General features: G+C 52.6%; 1 long non-coding RNA gene across 1 annotated transcript in view; it reads left to right on the top strand.

Annotated features, from left to right (window-relative positions):
* The window catches only part of LOC144101722 (uncharacterized), a 39173-nt gene that overhangs the window by 12337 nt on the left and 9441 nt on the right, over positions 1–17395 (top strand). The window lies entirely within an intron of this gene.

Here is a 17395-nt window from a genome sequence, read left to right as displayed (position 1 = left end):
TCGGTCGTTCGTTCGTTTCCTCGTTCGCTTCCTCGCTCGCTAGCTCACTCGTTCGTTCTTTCGTTCGTTCGTTCGTTCGTTCGCTCATTCGTTCGTTCGTTCGTTCGCACGCTCGCTCGTTCTCTCGTTCGTTCGCTCATTCGTTCGTAGGCTTGTTCGCTTTTTCTTTCGTTCTCTCGCTCGCTCTTTTGTTCGTTCGTACGTTCGTTCGTTCGCTCTTTCGTTTGTTCTCTCGCTCGTTCGCTCGCTCATTCTTTTGTTCGGACGCTCCTTCGCTATCTTGTTCGTTCGTTCGCTCACTCATTCGTTCGTTCGTTTGTTCGCTCGCTCGCTCGTTCGTTCCTTCGCTCATTCGCTCGCACGGTCTTTCGTTCCTTTGCTTGTTCGCTCGTTCGCGCTTTCATTCGATCGTTCGCTCGTTCTTTCCTTTATTCTTTCGTTCGTTCGTTCGTTCCTTCTTTCATTAGTCCGCTTGCTCACTCGTTCGTTTGATCGTTCCCTCGTTCTTTCGTTCGCTCGCTCGCTCATTCGTTTGTTCGTTCGTTCGCTCGTTCGTTAGCTCCTTCGCTCTCTCGCTCGCTTGTTCGTTCGTTGGTTCGTTCCCTCGCTCGCTTGTTCGTTCGTTCGCTTCCTCGCTCACTGGGTCGTTCGCTCATTCTTTCGTTCTTTAGGTCGTTTGCTCTCTCGCTCGCTCGTTCGTTCATTCATTAGTTCTCTCGCTCGCTCTTTCGTTCGTTCGTTGGTTCTTTCGGTCATTCGTACCTTGGCTCGTTCATTCGCTTCCTCGCTCGTCCACTCGTTCACTCATTCGTTCGCTCGTTCGCTCGTTCGCTCGCTCGCTCGCTCGTTCATTCGTTCGTTAGTTCGCTCGCTCGCTCGTTCCATGGTCCGATCGCTCGCTCGTTCGTTTGTTAGTTCGTTCATTCGTTCGTTCGTTCGTTCGTTCGTTCGTTCAGTCGGTCGTCCGTTCGCTCAGTCGCTCGTTCGATTGTTCCTTCCCTCTCTCACTAACTCGTTTAGTTTGTTCGTTCGCACATTCTTTCGCTCGCTCGCTCATTTGTTAGTTCGTTCGTTTGCTGGTTCATTCGTTCGCTCTCTCGCTCCCTCGCTCGCTCGTAGGTTCGTTTGTTTTCTCGTTCGCTCGCTCGTTCTTTCGTTCGTTTGGTCGTTCGCTCGTTCTCTCGTTCACTCGCTTCCCCGCTCGCTCCTCATTCGTGCGCTTCCCTGCTCGTTCGCTTCTTCGTTCGCTTCATCACTTCCTCGCTTTCTCGTTCGTTCGCTTCCTAGCTCGCTCGTTCGCTCGGTCGTGTGCTCGTTCGGTCGCTAGTTCGTTCGTTCATTCGTTTGTTAGGACGTTGGCTCGCTCGCTCGCTTGATATTTCTTTCGCTCTCTCGTTCTTTCGTTCGTTCGCTCGCTCGCTCCATCGTTCGTTCGTTCATTCGCTCGTTCTTTTGTTCATTCGTTCGTTCGTTCTTTCACTCGCTCGCTCGCTCATTCGTTCGTTTGTTCGCTCGTTCGTTCGTTCACTCGCTCGCTTGTTCTTTCGTTCGTTCGCTGATTCACTCGTTCGTTCGCTTGCTCGTTCGTTCGCTCGTGCGCTAGCTCGCTCTTTCGTTCGGTCGCTCGCTCCCTCGCTCGTTCGTTCTCTACCTCGGTCGCTCTTCCAATCGTTCGTTCGTTCGGTCGTTCATTTGTTCGCTCGCTCGTTCGTTCGGTCGTTAGTTCGATCGCTAGCTCGCTCGCTCGTTCCTTGATCCGTTCGCTCGCTCGTTCGTTATTGTTTGTTTGTTCGTTCCGTCGGTCGTTCGTCGTTCGTTCGCTTCCTCGCTCGCTCGCTCGTTCTTTAGGTCGTTCCCTCGCTCACTCGATTGTTCGTTTGTTCGTTCGTTCGCTCGCTCGCTCGTTCCTTCGCTCATTCGCTCGCATGGTTGTTTGTTCGTTTGCTGGTTCGCTCGTTCGCTCTTTCGTTCCATCGTTCACTCGTTCTTTCGTTCATTCTTTCGTTCGTTCGCTCGTTCGTTCGCTCGTTCGTTCGCTCTATCCCTTGCTCGCTTCGTCGTTCGTTCGTTCATTCGCTCGTTCGTTCATTCCTTCGTTCATTCGTCCGCTCGCTCGCTCGTTCGTTCAATCGTTCCCTCGTTCTTTCGTTCACTCGCTCGCTCATTCGTTCGTTCGTTCATTCGCTCGTTCGTTCGTTCGTTCGTTCGCTCGCTTGCTCGTTCGTTAGTTCGCTCTTTCGCTCGCCCCCTTGTTCGTTCGTTAGTTCGTTAGCTCGGTCGCCTGCCCGTTCGTTAGTTCGTTCGTTTGTGTTTTCGTTCGGTCGCTCTCTCGCTTGCTCGTTCGTTGGTTCGTTCGTTCGTTCATTCGTATGCTCCTTCGCTCGTTTCTTCGTTCGTTCGCTCGTTAGCTCACTCGCACGCTCGCTTATTCGTTCGTTCGTTCTTTCGCTCCCTCGTTCCTTCGTTCGTTTGTTCGCTCGCTCGCTCGTTACTTTCTTCGCTCATTTGCTTGCTCGCTCGTTCTTTCGTTTGTTGGTTCGCTCGTTAGCTCATTCATTCTTTCTTTCTTTCGTTCGCTCGCTCATTCGTTCGTTCTTTCGTTCGTTCGCTCTCTCGTTCGTTCGTTCGTTCCTTCGCTCGCTCGCTCGTTCGCTCATTGGTTGGTTCGTTCGTTCGCTTGTTCGCTCGTTCATTCGTTCATTCCCTCGGTAGCTCGTTTGTGCGCTCGCTCCCTCTTTCGTTCGTTGTTCTTTCGTTCGTTCGTTCGCTCGCTTGTTCGTTCGCTGGTTCGTTCACTCGCTCGCTCGCTCAATGGTTCATTCGTTCGTTCTTTCGCTCGTTCGCACGCTCGCTCGCTCTTTTGTTCGCTCCTTCACTCGCTCGCTCGCTCGCTCCTTCGCTCGTTCGCTCTATCGTTGGTCCGTTCGTTCGCTGGTTCGTTCGTTCCTTCGTTCGTTCAATCGCTAGTTCGCTCGTTTGCTCTTTCGCTCGGTCGTAAGCTTCCTCGATCGCTCGCTTGTTCGCTGTCTCGTTCCTTCGTTCGTTTGGTCGTTCCCTGGCTCACTCGCTCGCTCGTTCGTTCATTCATTCGTTCGTTCGCTCGTTCGTTCGCTCCCTCGGTAGCACGCTCGCTCGTTTCCTAGCTCGCTCGTTCGTTCGTTCGCTCGCTCGTTGTTTCGCTTATTCTTTCGTTCGCTCGCTCGTTCGTTCATTTGTTCGTTGGTTCGTTCACTCGTTCGCTCGTTCGCTCGTTTGCTCGTTTGCTCGTTTGTTCGCTCGCTCGTTCGTTCACTCCTTCTTTCGCTCGCTCGTTCGCTCGTTCGTTCGTTCGTTCACTCATTCCTTCTCACGCTCGTTCGATCGTTCGTTCGCTCGCTCGCTCGTTCGTTCGTTGGTTCGCTCGTTCCCACATTCGCTCGCTCGTTCTTTCGTTCTTTAGATTGCTCGGTCGCTCGCGCGCTCGCTCGTTCGATCGTTCAATCGCCCGCTCGTTCAGTCGTTCGTTCGTTTGTGCTTTCGTTCGCTCGTTCACTCGCTCGCTCGTTTGGTCTTTCGCTCGCTCGCTCGTTCGTTAGGTAGTTTGTTCGTACGCTCGTTCATTCGTTAATTCGCTCGCTCGTTCGTTCTTTTGTTCGTTCGTTCGCTCGTTCATTCATTCATTGGTTCGTTCACTCAATCGTTCTTTCGTTCGTTCGTTCGGTAGTTCGTTCGCTCGCTGGCTCGCTCATTTGTTCTTTCGTACGTTCGTTCGTTCGCTTGTTTGTTCGTTCGCTCTCGCTCGCTCGTTCGTTCGTACCCTCGTTCACTCGTTTTTTCGTTTGTTCGCTCACTGGTTCACTCGATCGCTCACTCGCTCGCTCGCTCGCTCGCTCGCTCGATCGTTCGTTCTTTAGCTCTCTCGTTCGTTCCTTCGTTCACTCGCTCGCTCGCTCGTTGGTTCGTTCGTTCATTTGTTCGGTCACTCGCTCGATCGTTCCTTCACTCATTCGCTCGCTCATCCGTTCGTTTGCTGGCTCGCTCGCTCGCTCGTTCTTTCATTCGTTCTTTCGTTCGTTCCTTCGTTCTTTAACTCGCTCGCTTGCTCATTCGTTCGCTCGGTCGTTCGTTCACTAGCTCGGTTGTTCTTTCGTTCGTTCGCTCGTTAGCTCGTTCGTTCGCTCCCTAGTTCTATCGCTCCTTCGCTTGCTCGCTCTTTCGTTCGTTCGCTCACTCGCTCGTTCAATCGCTCTCTCTGTGGCTCTTTCAATCGTTCGTTCATTCGGTCATTCATTTGATCGCTCGCTTGTTCGTTCGTTCGTTAGGTCGATCGCTTGCTCGCTCGCTAGTTCCTTGATCCGTTCACTCGCTTGTTCGTTAACGTTTGTTTGTTCGTTCCGTCGGTCGTTCGTTCGCTCATTCGCTCGTTCATTCGCTCGCTCGCTAGCTCGCTCGTTCGTTCGTTAGTTTGTTCGCTCGTTTTTTTATTAGTTCATTCGCTCGCTCGTTCTTTCTTTCGTTCGTTTGTTCGGTCGTTCGTTCGTTCCTTCGTTTCCTCGTTCGCTTCCTCGCTCGCTCGTTCGTTCGCTCGCTCTCTCATTCGTTCGTTCTGTCGTTCGTTCATTCGTTCGTTTGCACGCTCGCTCGTTCTTTCGTTCGTTCTTTCGTAGGGTCGTTCGCTTGTTCGTTCCTTCGCTCGCTCGTTTTCTCGCTCGCTCGTTCGTTCGTTCTCTCGCTCGCTCGCTCGCTGGCTCATTTGTTCGTTCGCTTGCTTGTTTGTTCGTTTGTTCGTACGCTCGTTCGCTCGCTTGTTCGTTCGTTCGCTCGCTCATTCGTTCGTTCGTTTCTTCGCTCGCTCGCTCGCTCCTTCGTTGCTTCGCTCATTCGCTCGCACGGTCGTTCGTTCGTTTGCTAGTTCGCTCGTTCGCTCTTTCGTTCCATCATTCTCACGTTCTTTCGTTCATTCTTTCGTTCGTTCGTTCTCTCGTTCATTCGTTCGCTCGTTCGCTCGTTTGTTCGTTCCTTCGTTCATTCGTCCACTCGCTCGTTCGTTCGATCGTTCCTGCGTTCTTTCGTTCGCTCGCTCGCTCGTTCGTTCGTTCGCTCGTTCGCTCGCGCGCTTGTTTTTTCGTTAGTTCGTTCGTTCGCTCGTTCGCTCGCGCGCTTGTTTGTTCGTTAGTTCGTTCGTTCGCTCGCTCGTTCCATGGTTGATCGCTCGCTCGTTCGTTCGTTCGTTTGTTCGTTCGTTAGTTTGGTCGGTCGTCCGTTCGTTCGTTCGCTCGTTCGCTTGTTCGTTCCCTCGCTCACTAACTCGTTCGTTTGTTCGGTCGCACGTTCGTTCTCTCGCTCGCTCGTTTGTTAGTTCGTTCGCTCGTTCATTCGTTCGCTCTCTCGCTAACTCGCTCACTCGTACGTAAATTAGTTTCTTCGCTCGCTCGTTCTGTCGTTCGTTCGTTCGTTCGTTTTGTCGGTCGTTCGTTCGTTCGTTATCTCATTCACTCGCTTTCTCGCTCGCTCCTCATTCGTTCGCTTCATGGTTCGTTCACTTCTTCGTTCGCTTCCTCGCTTCCCCGTTCGCTCGCTTCCTAGCTCGCTCGTTCGCTCGGATGTTTGCTCATTGGATCGCTAGTTCGTTCGTTCGTTCCTTAGGTAGTTGGCTCGCTCGTTCGCTCGATCTTTCGATCGCTCGCTCGCTTGTTCTTTACTTCGTTCGCTCGTTTGTTCGCTCGTTCACTTGCTCGCTTTTTCGTTCGTTAGCTCCCTAAGCTCGCTCGTTCATTTGCTCCCTCGGTCGCTCTTTCAATCTTTCGTTGGTTCGGTCGTTCATTTGTTCGTTCGCTCGCTCGTTCATTTGTTCGTTCGCTCGCTCGTTTCTTTCTTGATTCGTTCGCTCACTCGTTCGTTAACGTTTTTTGTTCGTTCCGTCGGTCGTTCACTCGTTCGTTCGCTTCCTCGGTCGTTCGCTCGTTAGCCCGCTCGTTCGTTCGTTAGGTCGTTCACTCGCTCACTCGATTGTTCGTTTGTTCTTTCATTCGTTCGTTCGCTCGCTCGCTCGTTGGTTAGTTCCTTCGTTCGTTCATTTGTTCGCTCGCTCGTTCCTTCGTTCGTTCGTTAGATCGTTCGCTCATTCGTTTATTGGTTCGTTTGCTCGCTCGTTCTTTCTTTCTTTCGTTCGTTCGTTCGTTCGTTCGTTAGGTCGTTCGTTGGCTCGCTCGCTCGCTCGCTCATTCATTCGCTTGTTTGTTCACTCGTTTGCACACTCGCTCGTTCTTTCGTTCGTTCGTTCTTTCGTAATCTCGTTCGCTTGTTCGTTCGTTCGCTCGCTCGTTTGATCGCTCGCTCGTTCGTTCGTTCGTTCGTTCTATCGCTCGCTCGCTCATTTGTTCGTTCGTACGATCGCTCGTTCATTCGCTCTCTCGCTTGCTCGTTCGTTCGTTCTCTCGATCGCTCGCTCATTTGTTCGTTCGTACGTTCGTTCGTTCGCTCATTCGTTCGCTCTCTCGCTTGCTCGCTCGTTCGTTCGTTAGTACATTCGTACGCTACTTCTCTCGATTGTTTGTTCGTTCCCTCGCTCGCTCATTCGTTCGTTCGTTCGCTGGCTCGCTCGCTCGTTCGTTCCTTCGCTCACTCGCTCGCACGGTTGTTCGTTCATTTGCTGATTCGCTCGTTCGCTCTTTCGTTCCATCGTTCGATCGTACTTTCGTTCATTCTTTCGTTTGTTCGCTCGTTCTTTCGCTCGTTCGTTTGTTCCGTCGCTCTCTTGCTCACTTCATCGTTCGTTCATTCGCTCCTTCGTTCAATCGTTCTCTCGTTCTTTCGTTCGCTCGCTCGCTGATTCGTTCTTTCGTTCATTCGTTCGCTCGCTCGTTCGTTCTCTCGCTCGCTCGCTTGCTATTTCGTTAGTTCGTTCGTTTGCTCGTTCGCTCGCTCGCTTTTTCGTTCGTTCGTTAGTTCGTTAGCTCGCTCGCTCGCTCGTTCGTTCGTTAGTTGGTTTGTTCGCTCGCACGTTCCATGGTCCGATCGCTCGCTCGTTCGTTCGTTTGTTTGTTCGTTCGTTAGTTCGGTCGGTCGTCCGTTCGTTCGTTCGCTTGTTCGGGTGTTTGTTCCCTCGCTCACTAAATCGTTCGTTTGTTCGGTCGCACGTTCGTTCTCTCGCTCGCTCGTTTGTTAGTTCGTTCGCTCGTTCATTCGATCGCTCTCTCGCTAACTCGCTCACTCGTACGTTCATTCGTTAGTTTGTTCGCTCGCTTGTTTGTTCGTTTGTTGTCTCGTTCGCTCGCTCGTTCTGTCGTTCGTTCGTTCGTTTGGTTGGTCGTTCGTTTGTTCATTCTCTTGTTCACTCGCTTTCTCGCTCGCTCCTCATTCGTTCGCTTCCTGGTTCGTTCGCTTCCTCGTTCGCTTCCTCGCTTCCTCGTTCGTTCGCTTCCTAGCTCGCTCGTTCGCTCGGTCGTTTGCTCGCTCGCTCGCTAGTTCGTTCGTTCGTTCGTTCGTTAGGTCATTGGCTCACTCGTACGCTCGATCTTTCGTTCGCTCCCTCGCTTGCTCATTCGTTCGTTCGTTCGCTCGTTCGTTCGTTCACTCGCTCTCTTGTTCTTTCGTTCGTTGGCTCGTTCGTTCGCTTTCTCGTTCGCTTTCTCGTTCGCTCGCTCGTTCGCTTGCTCGCTCGTTCGTTCGTTCGTTAGATTGTTCGCTCGTTCGTTTATTGGTTCGTTTGCTCGCTCAATCTTTCTTTCGTTCGTTCGTTCGTTGGCTCGTCCGCTCGCTCTTTCGTTCGCTTGTTCGTTCGCACACTCGCTCGTTCTTTCGTAGGCTCGTTCGCTTGTTGGTTCGTTCGCTCGCTCGTTTTCTCGCTCGTTCGTTCATTCGTTCTCTCGCTCGCTCATTTGTTCGTTCGTCCGTTCGTTCGTTCGCTCTCTCGATCGCTCGCTCGCTCGTTCGTTCGCACGCTCGTTAGTACATTCGTACGCTCCTTCGCTCGATTGTTTGTTCGTTCGCTCCCTCATTCGTTCGTTCCCTCTCTCGCTCGCTCGTTCCTTCCTTCGCTCACTCGCTCGCACGGTTGTTTGTTCGTTTGCTGGTTCGCTCGTTCGTTCTTTCGTTCCATCGTTCGATCGTTCCTTCGTTCATTCTTTCGTTTGTTCGCTCGTTCTTTCGCTCGTTCGTTTGTTCCTTCGTTCATTCTTCCGCTCGCTTGCTCCTTCGTTCCCTCGTTCTTTCGTTCGCTCGCTCGCTGATTCGTTCGCTCGTTCGTTCGTTCGCTCGTTCGTTCGTTCTCTCGCTCGCTCGCTTGCTCGCTCGCTCGCTCATTCGTTCGTTCGCTCGCTCGCTCTTTCGTTCGTTCGTTCCTGTGCTCTATCGTTGGTTCGTTCCTTCGTTCGCTCGCTCTTTTGGTCGCTCGCTCGTTCGTTCTTTCGCTCGTTTGTTCGTTCGTTCGTTCGCTCTCTCGCACGCTCGATCGTTTGTTCGTTCCTTCGTTCTTTCACTCTTCGCTGGCTCATTCGTTCGTTCTTTCACTCGCTCGCTTGTCCGTTCGTTCGTTCGCACGTTCGCTTGCTCCCTCTTTCGTTCGTTCTCTCTCTCGCTCCCTTGGTCGCTCTTTCAATCGTTCGCTCGTTCGGTCGTTCATTCGTTCGCTCGACTGCTCGTTCTTTGGTTCGTTAGTTCGATCGCCCGCTCACTCGCTCGTTCTTTGGTTCGTTCGTTCGCTCGTTCGTTAACGTTTGTTCGTTCCGTCGGTCGTTCGTTCGTTCTTTCGCTCTTTCGCTCATTCGCTCGTTCGTTCGCTTCCTCGCTCGCTCGTTCTTTCGTTAGGTCGTTCCCTCGCTCACTCGATTTTTCGTTCGCTCGCTCTTTCGTTCGTTCGTTCGTTCGTTCGTAAGTTCCTTCACTCAACAATTGTTGCTTCGTTCGCTCGCTCGTTCTTTTTGTTCGTTCGTTCGTTCGGTCATTGGTTCGTTCGTTCGCTTCCTCGTTCGCTTGCTCGTTCGCTCTCTAGCTCGCTCATTCGTTCGTTCTTTCGTTCGTTTGTTAGGTCGTCCGTTCGCTCGTTCGCTCGTTCGCTCGCTCGTTCGTTCGTTCGCTTGTTCTTTAGTTAATAATAATTTGTTTTGGGGGAAAGGAAATGGCGCAGTATCTGTCTCATATATCGTTGGACACCTGAACCGCGCCGTAAGGGGAGGGAAAAGAGAGGGAGTGAAAGAAGAAAGGAAGAAGGAGGTGCCGTAGTGGAGGGTTCTGGAATAATTTCGACCACCTGGGAATATTTAACGTGCACTGACATCGCACTGCGCACGGGCGCCTTAGCGTTTTTCCTCCATAAAAGCGCAGCCGCCGCAGTCGGGTTCGAACCCGGGAACTCTGGATCAGTAGTCGAACCCGACCGCGTAAATTATTCGTTCTTTAGTTCGTTCGTTCTTTCGTCGGCTCGTTCGCTTGTTCGTTCGTTCGCTTGCTCGTTTGCTCGCTCGCTGGTTCGTTCGTTCGTTCTCTCTCGCTCGCTCGCTCATTTGTTCGGTCGTACGTTCGTTCGTTAGCTCATTCGTTCGCTCTCTCTCTCGCTCGCTCGTTCGTTCGTTAGTACATGCGTACGCTCCTTCGCTCGGTTGTTTAAACGTTCGTTCGCTCGCTGATTCGTTCGTTCGTTCGGACGTTCATTCGTTCGCTCGATCGTTCGTTCGTCCGTTCGTTAGTTCGATCGCTCGCTCGCACGTTCGCCCGTTACTTGATCCGTTCTCTCGCTCGTTCGTTAACGTTTGTTTGTTCGTTCCGTTGGTCGTCGCTCATTCCCTCATTCGTTCGCTTCATCGCTCGTTCGCTCGCTCGTTCGTTCGTTAGGTCGTTCCCTCGCTCCCTCGATTGTTCGTTTGTTTGCTCGTTCTTTCGCTCGTTCGCTCGTTCGTTAGTTCTTTCGTTCGCTCGTTCATTCGTTCGCTCGCTCGTTCTCTCGCTCACTTGCTCGCTCGTTCGTTCGTTAGTTCGTTCGCTCCTTCGTTTTTTGGTTGGTACGTTCGCTCGCTCGTTCTTTCTTTCTTATGTTCGTTCGTTCGGTCGGTCGGTCGTTCGTTCGTTTCCTCGTTCGCTTTCTCGCTCCCTCGTTCGCTCGCTACCTCGCTCGTTCGCTCGTTCGTGCGAGTGCTCGTTCGCTTGTTCGCTTGTTTGTTCGTACTCTCGCTCGCTCGCTCGCTCATTTGTTCATTCGTACGTTCGTTCGTTCGCTCTCTCGCTCGCTCGTTCGTTCGTTCGTTCGTACGCTCCTTCGCTCGCTTGTTTGTTCGTTCGATCTTTCGCTCTCTCGTTCCTTGGTTCGTTCATTCGTACTCTCGCTCTCTCGTTCGCTCGTTCGTTTATTCGTTCACTCGTTATTTCGTTCATTCTTTCGTTCGTTGGCTTGTTCGCTCGATCGTTCATTCGTTTGTTTGCTCGCTCCCTCGCTCGCTCCATCGTTCGTTCTTTCTTTCGTTCGATCGTTCGTTCGTTCCCTCGTTCTTTCGCTCGCTCGCTTGTTCGTTCGTTCGTTAGTTCGTTCGCTCACTCTCTCGCTTGCTCTCTCGCTCGTTCGATCGTTTGTTGGTTCGCTCTCTCCCTCGCTCTTTCGTTCGTTCAATGGATCGTTCGGTCGTTCGTTCTTTGGCTCGTTCATTCGCTTCCTCGTTCGCTCGCTCGTTCTCTCGTTCGTTCGTTGGTTTGTTTGTTCGTTCGTTCGCTCGTTCATTCGCTCTCTCGCTCGCTCGTTCGTTTGTTCGTTGGTTCTTTAGGTCGTTTGCTCGCACGCTCGCTCGTTCGTTCGTTTGTTAGTTCGCTCGCTCCCTCGCTCTTTCGTTCGTTCGTTGGATCATTCGGTCCTTCGTTCTTTGGTTCGTTCATTCTCTTCCTCGCTCGCTCGCTCGTTCACTCGTTCGTTCGTTGGTTTGTTCGTTCGTCCGCACGCTCGCTCGTTTGATCGTTAGTTCGTTCGCTCGCTCCCTAGCTCGTTCCTTGGTCCGTTTGCTCGCTCGTTTGTTCGTTCCTTTGTTCGCTCGCTCGTCCGGTTGGTCGTCTGTTAGTTCGTTCGCTCGTTCGCTCTTTCGTACCCTCGCTCTCTAACTGATTCGTTTGTTCGTTCGCTCGTTCGTTCGCTCGCTCGCTCGCTTGCTAGTTCGTTCGCTCGATCGTTCATTCGTTCGCTCGCTCGTTCCCTCGCTCGTTCGTTCGATCGTTAGTTTTTTCGCTCCTTCGCTCGGTTGTTCGTTCGCTCGCTCGTTCTTTCGTTCGTTTGTTTGGTCGTTCGTTCGTTCGTTCGCTCGTTCGCTCAGTCGCTCATTCGCTCGCTCTTTCGTTCGCACATTCGTTCCCTTGTTCACTCGCTCGCTCGTTCGTTCGGTCTTTCGGTCGTTCGCTCGCTCTCTCGCTCGTTCGTTCTTTTGTTCGTTAGTTTGTTAGCTCGTTCGCTTCGAAGTTCGTTCGTTCATTGGTTCGGTCGCTCAATCGTTATTTCGTTCGTTCGTTCGCTGGCTCGCTCATTTGTTCTTAACTACGTTCGTTCGTTCGCTCTCTTGCTCGCTCGTTCGTTTGTTCGCTCGTTCGTACCCTCCCTCCTTCGCTCGTTTGTTCGTTCGTTCGCTCGCTCGTTCACTCGATCCCCCACTCTCTCGCTCATTCATTCGATCGTTCGTTCACTCGCTCGCTCGTTCATTCGCTCTCTCACTCCACCGTTCATTCGTTCGTTAGTTCGTTCGCTCGCTCCCTCGATCGTTCCTTGGTCCATTCGCTCGCTCGTTCGTTCGTTTTTTAGTTCGTTCGTTCACTCGTTCGCTCGCTCGTTCCCTAGCTCACTAACTCGTTCGTACGTTCGTTCGCTCGTTAGCTCGCTGGTTCATTCTTTCGCTCGCTCGCTCGTTCGTTTGTTCGTTAGTTTGCTCGCTCATTCGTTTGTTCGTTCGTTTGTTTGTTCGTTTGGTCGTACGTTCGCTCGTTCAGTCGTTCGTTCGATTCCTGGCTCGCTCGTTCGCTCTCTAGCACGTCATTCGTTCGTGCATTCGTTCGTTCGTTCTTTTGTTAGGTCGTTCGTTTGCTCGCTCGCTCGCTCGTTCATTCTTTCGTTCGCACGCTCGCTCGTTCTTTCGTTCGTTCGTTCGTTCGTGTGCTCTTTCGCTTGTTCGTTCGTTTGTTCTCTCGCTCGCTACCTCATGTTTTTTCTTACGTTCGTTCGTGCGCTCGTTCGTTCGCTTTCTCGCTAGTTCGTTCGTTCCTTCATTCGTTCGTTCGTACGCTCCTTCGCTCGCTTGTTCTTCAGTTAGCTCGCGCATTCGTTCGTTCGTTCTTTCGCTCTCTCATTCGTTGGTTCGTTCTTTCGTTCACTCGCTCCCTCGTTCGTTCGTTCGTTTGTTAGCTCGCTCGCTCATTCGTTCCTTCGCTCATTCGCTCGCATGGTCGTTTGTTCATGTGCTGGTTCGCTCGTTCGCTTTTTTGTTTGCTCGTTCGTTCGCTGGTTTGTTCGTTCGTTCGCTCGCTCTCTCGCTCGCTCCATCGTTCGTTCGTTCGATTGCGTCCACTTGTTCGTTCGATCGTTCCCTCGTTCTTTCGCTCGCTTGCTCGCTCGCTCGCTCATTCGTTCGTTCGTTCGCTCGCTCGTTCGTTCGTTCACTCGCTCGCTCGTTTGCTAGTTCGTTAGTTCGTTCGTTCGCTCGCTCGCTCGTTCCCTCGCTCGCTTGCTTGTTCATTCGTTTGTTAGTTCGTTGGCTCGCTCGCTCGTTCGTTCGTTCGTTGGTTCGCTTCCTCGCCCGATCGCTCGTTCGCTCGTTCGTTTGTTCTTTAGGTCGTTTGCTCGCACGCTCGTTCGTTCGTTCGTTTGTTAGTTCGCTCGCTCCCTCCCTCTTTCATTCTTTCGTTGGCTCGTTCGGTCCTTCGTTCTTTGGCTCGTTCATTCTCTTCCTCGCTCGCTCGTTCACTCGTTCGTTCGTTGGTTTGTTCGTTCGTTCGCACGCTCGCTTGTTTGTTTTATCGTTAGTTCGTTCGCTCGCTCCTTAGCTCGTTCCTTGGTCCGTTTGCTCGCTCGTTTGTTCGTTGGTTCGTCCGGTCGGTCGTCCGTTCGTTCGTTGGCTCGTTCGCTCTTTTGTTCCCTCGCTTTCTAACACATCCGTTCGTTCGTTCGCTCGCTCGCTCGCTTGTTAGTTCGTTCGCTCGCTCGTTCATTCGTTCGCTCGCTCGTTCCCTCGCTCGTTCATTCGTTCGTTCGTTGGTTTGTTCGCTCGTTCGCTCGCTTGTTCATTCGCTCCCTCGTTCTTACGTTCGTTTGTTTGGACGTTCGTTCGTTCGTTCGCTCGTTCACTCGTTCGTTCGCTTCCTCGCTGGTTCGCTCGTTCGCTCGCTCCTTAGGTAGCACGCTCGCTCGTTCGTTCGTTCGCTCGTACCCTCGTTCGCGCGCTCGCTCGCTCGTTCGTTCGTTCGCTCGTTAGGTTGTTCGCTTTTTCGTTGGTGCGCTCGTTCGCTCGTTCCCTCGTTCGTTCGTTCGTTCGCTCACTCGTTTGCTCGCTCGCCCGTTCGTTCTTTTGCTTCCTCGCTCGCTCGCTCGTTCGTTCGTTCTTTAGGTCGTTTGCTCGCATGCTCGCTCGTTCGTTCGTTTGTTAGTTCGCTCGCTCTTTCGTTCGTGTGTTGGCTCGTTCGGTCGTTCGTTCTTTGGCTCGTTCATTCGCTTCCTCGCTCACTCGCTCGTTCACTCGTTCGTTCGCTCTTTCATTCGTTCGTTCATTAGTTTGTTCGCTCGCTCCCTAGCTCGTTCCTTGGTCCGTTCGCTCGCTCGTTCGTTCGCTTGTTCGTTCGCTCGCTCGTTCTTTCGTTGGTTCCTTCGTTCGTTTGGTCGTTCGTTCCTTCGTTCGCTCGTTCACTCGTTCGTTCGCTTCCTCGCTCGCTCGTTCGCTTGTTCCCTCATTCCTTCGCTCCCTCAGTAGCACGCTCGCTCGTTCGTGCGCTTGTTCGCTCTTTCGATCATTCGTTCGCTCGCTCTTTCTTCCGTTCGCTCGCTTGTTCTTTCGTATCTTCGTTCGTTCGCTCGATCGCTCGCTCACTGGTTCGCTCGTTCGCCCTTTAGATTGTCCGCTCTTTCGTTGGTGCGCTCGTTCTCTCGTTCGCTCGTTCGTTCGTTCGTTCGCTCGCTCGTTTGCTCGCTCGCTCGTTCGTTCGTTCGTTCGTTCGTTCGCTCATTTTCTCCTTCGCTCTTTTGGTAGCTCGCTCGTTCGTTCGTTCATTCGCTCGTTCTCTCGCTCGTTCGTTCGTTCGCTCGCTGATTTGTTCGTTCATTTGCTCCCTCGCTCGCTCGTTTTCTTCGCTCGATTGCTCGCTGGCTCGTTCGTTCTTTTGTTCGTTCGCAAGCTATCTCGTTCATTAGTTCGTTCGTTCGCTCGTTCGCTCGTTGTTTCTCTCGCTCCCTCGTTCATTTCTTCGTTCGCGCGCTCGTTCGCTCGTTCGCTCGCTCGCTTGCTCGTTCGTTCGTTCGCTCGCTCGTTCGATTGTTCGCTCGCAGCCTCGTTTGCTCGTTCTTTCGTTCGTTCGTTCATTCGCTCGTTTGCTCGATCGTTCGTATGTTCTTTCGTTAGCTTGCTCGATCGTTCGTTCACTCGCTCGCTCGTTCGTTCGCTCGCTCGCTCGTTCGTTCAATCCTTCACTCGCTCGTTCGTTCGTTTGCTCGCTCTCTCGTGTTCTCGTTCGCTCGTTCTTTCGTTCCTTCGTTCGCTCGGTCGCTGGCTCACTCGTTCGGTCCTCCGTTCAATCGCTCGCTCGTTCAGTCGTTCGTTCGTTTGTTCTTTTGTTCGTTCGTTCGCTCGCTCGTTCGCTCGTTTGTTCACTCTCTCGCTCGCTCGTTCGTTCGTTGGTTCACTCGCCCTCTCGATCGTTCTTTCGCTCGTTCTTTCGTTCGCTCGCTCGCTCTCTCTCTCGTTCTTTCGGTATTGCGCTCGCTCGCTTGCTCTTTCGTTCTTTCGCTCGCCCTTTCGTTCGTTCATTCGTTCGCTCGTTCGTTCGTTCGTTCGTTCCCTTGCTCGCTCGTTCGTTCGTTCGTTTGTTCACTCGCCCGCTCGATCATGCAGTCGCTCTCTCGTTCGTTCGTTCGCTCGTTCATTTATTCGTTCGCCCCCTCGTTCGTTCGTTCGACCGGTTCGCTCGCTCGCTTGTTTGTTCTGTCGTTCGTTCGCTCGCTCGCTGGCTCTTTCGTTCGGGCGATCGCTTGTTCGTTCGTTCACTGGTTCGTTCGCTCGCTCGCTCGTTCGTTCTTTCGTTCGTTCGCTCAGTCGCTCATTCGCTCGCCCTTTCGTTCGCACATTCGTTCCATTGTTCACTCGCTCGCTCGTTCGTTCGGTCTTTCGGTCGATCGCTCGCTCTCTCGCTCGTTCGTCAGTTCGTTCGTTTGCTCGCTCACTCGTTCCTTCTTTAGTTCGTTAATTCGTTCGCTCGTTCGCTCGCAAGTTCGTTCGTTCATTGGTTCGTTCGCTCAATCGTTCTTTCGTTCGTTCGTTCGCTGGCTCGCTCATTTGTTCTTTACTACGTTCGTTCGTTCGCTATTTTGTTCGTTTGTTCGTACCCTCCCTCCTTCGTTCGTTTTTTCGTTCGTTCGCTCGCTCGTTCACTCGATCGCTCACTGTCTCACTCATTCGTTCGTTCGTTCGTTCGCTTTCTCGTTCGTTCGCTCGTTCGCTTGCTCGCTCTTTAGTTCGCTCGCTCGCTCGCTCGTTCGTTCGCTCCCTCGGTTGCTCTTTCAATCCTTCGGTCGTTCATTCGTTTGCTCGATCGCTCGTTCGTTCGTTCGTTAGTTCGATCACTCGCTTCTTCCTTGATCCGCTCGCTCGCTCGTTCGTTAACGTTTGTTTGCTCGTTCCGTCGGTCGTTCTTTCGTTCGTTCGTTCGCTCGTTCGCTCGTTCGTTCACTTCCTCGGTCCCTCACTCGTTCGCTCGCTCGTTCGTTCGTTAGGTCGTTCCCTCGCTCACTCTATTGTTCGTTTGTTCGTTCTCTCGCTGGCTTGTTCGTTAGTTCGTTCTTTCGCTCGTTCATTCGTTCGTTCGTTCGGACGTTCATTCTTTCGCTCAATCGCTCTTTCGTTCGTTAGTTCGATCGCTCGCTCGCTCGCTCGCTCGTTCCTTGATCCGTTCTCTCGCTGGTTCGTTAACGTTTGTTTGTTCGTTCCGTCGGTCGTTCGTTCGCTCGCTCGCTCGCTCATTCGCTCGTTCGTTCGCTTTCTCGCTCGTTCGCTCGCTCGTTCTGTCCTTAGGTCGTTCCCTCGCTCACTCGATTATTCGTTTGTTTCTCGTTCGTTCGCTCGTTCGCTCGTTCGTTAGTTCGTTCGCTCGCTCGTTCATTCGTTCGCTCGCTCACTCACTCGCTCGCTCTTTTGTTCGTTCGTTAGTTCGTTCGCTCGTTCGCTCGTTTTTTGGTTGGTTCGATCGCTCGCTCGCTCGCTCGTTCTTTCTTTCGTTCGTTCGATTGTTCGGTCAGTCGGTCGTTCGTTCGTTCGGTCGGTCGGTCGTTCGTTCGTTCGTTCGTTAGTTAGTTAGTTCGTTCGTTCGCTCGCTCACTTGTTCACTCGTTCATGCGTGTGCTCGTTCGCTTGTTCGTTTGTTCGTTCGTTCTCTCGCTCGCTCGCTCACTCATTTGTTCGTTCGTACTTTCGTTCGTTCACTTGTTCGTTCGCTCTCTCGCTCTCTCGCTCGCTCGTTCGTTCGTTCGTACGTTCGTACGCTGCTTCGCTCGCTTGTTCGTTCGTTCGATCTTTCGCTCTCTCGTTCGTTGGTTCGTTCGTTCGTTCACTCGCTTTCTTGTTCGCTCGTTCGCTTGATCGTTCGCTCGTTATTTTGTTCGTTCTTTCGTTCGTTCGCTTGTTCGCTCGCTCGTTCGTTCGTTCGCTCGCTCCATCGTTCGTTCTTTCGTTCGTTAGATCGTTCGTTCCTTCCCTCGTTCTTTCGCTCGATCTGTCGCTCGCTCGCTAGTTTGTTCGTTTGTTCAGTCGCTCGCTCGCTTTCTAGTTCGTTATTTCGTTCGTTCGTTCGTTCGCTCGTTCAATCGCTCGCTCCCTCGCTCGCTTGTTCGTTCGTTAGCTCGTTCGCTCGCACTCTCGCTCGCTCTCTCGCTCGTTCGTTCGTTCGTTCGTTCGCTTGCTCGCTCGCTCGTTCGCTCGTTCGTTTGTTCTTTAGGTCGTTTCCTCGCACGCTCGCTCGTTCATTCATTTGTTAGTTCGCTCGCTCCCTCGCTCTTTCTTTCTTTCGTTGAAACGTTCAGTCGTTCGTTTTTTGGCTCGTTCATTCGCTTCCTCTTTCGCTCGCTCGTTCTCTCGTTCGTTCGTTGGTTTGTTCGTTCGTTCGCTCGTTCGTTCGTTAGTTCTATCATTCGCTCCTTCTTTCGTTCGCTCTCTCGCTCGTTCGTTCGTTCGTTAGTTCGCTCGCTCCCTCGCTCGTCCCT

Source organism: Amblyomma americanum, chromosome 1, assembly GCF_052857255.1.
Source record: "Amblyomma americanum isolate KBUSLIRL-KWMA chromosome 1, ASM5285725v1, whole genome shotgun sequence".
Lineage (NCBI taxonomy): Eukaryota > Metazoa > Arthropoda > Arachnida > Ixodida > Ixodidae > Amblyomma > Amblyomma americanum.
The sequence above is the reverse complement of the archived record's forward strand: the minus strand, read 5'-3'. Positions and strand labels throughout refer to the sequence as shown.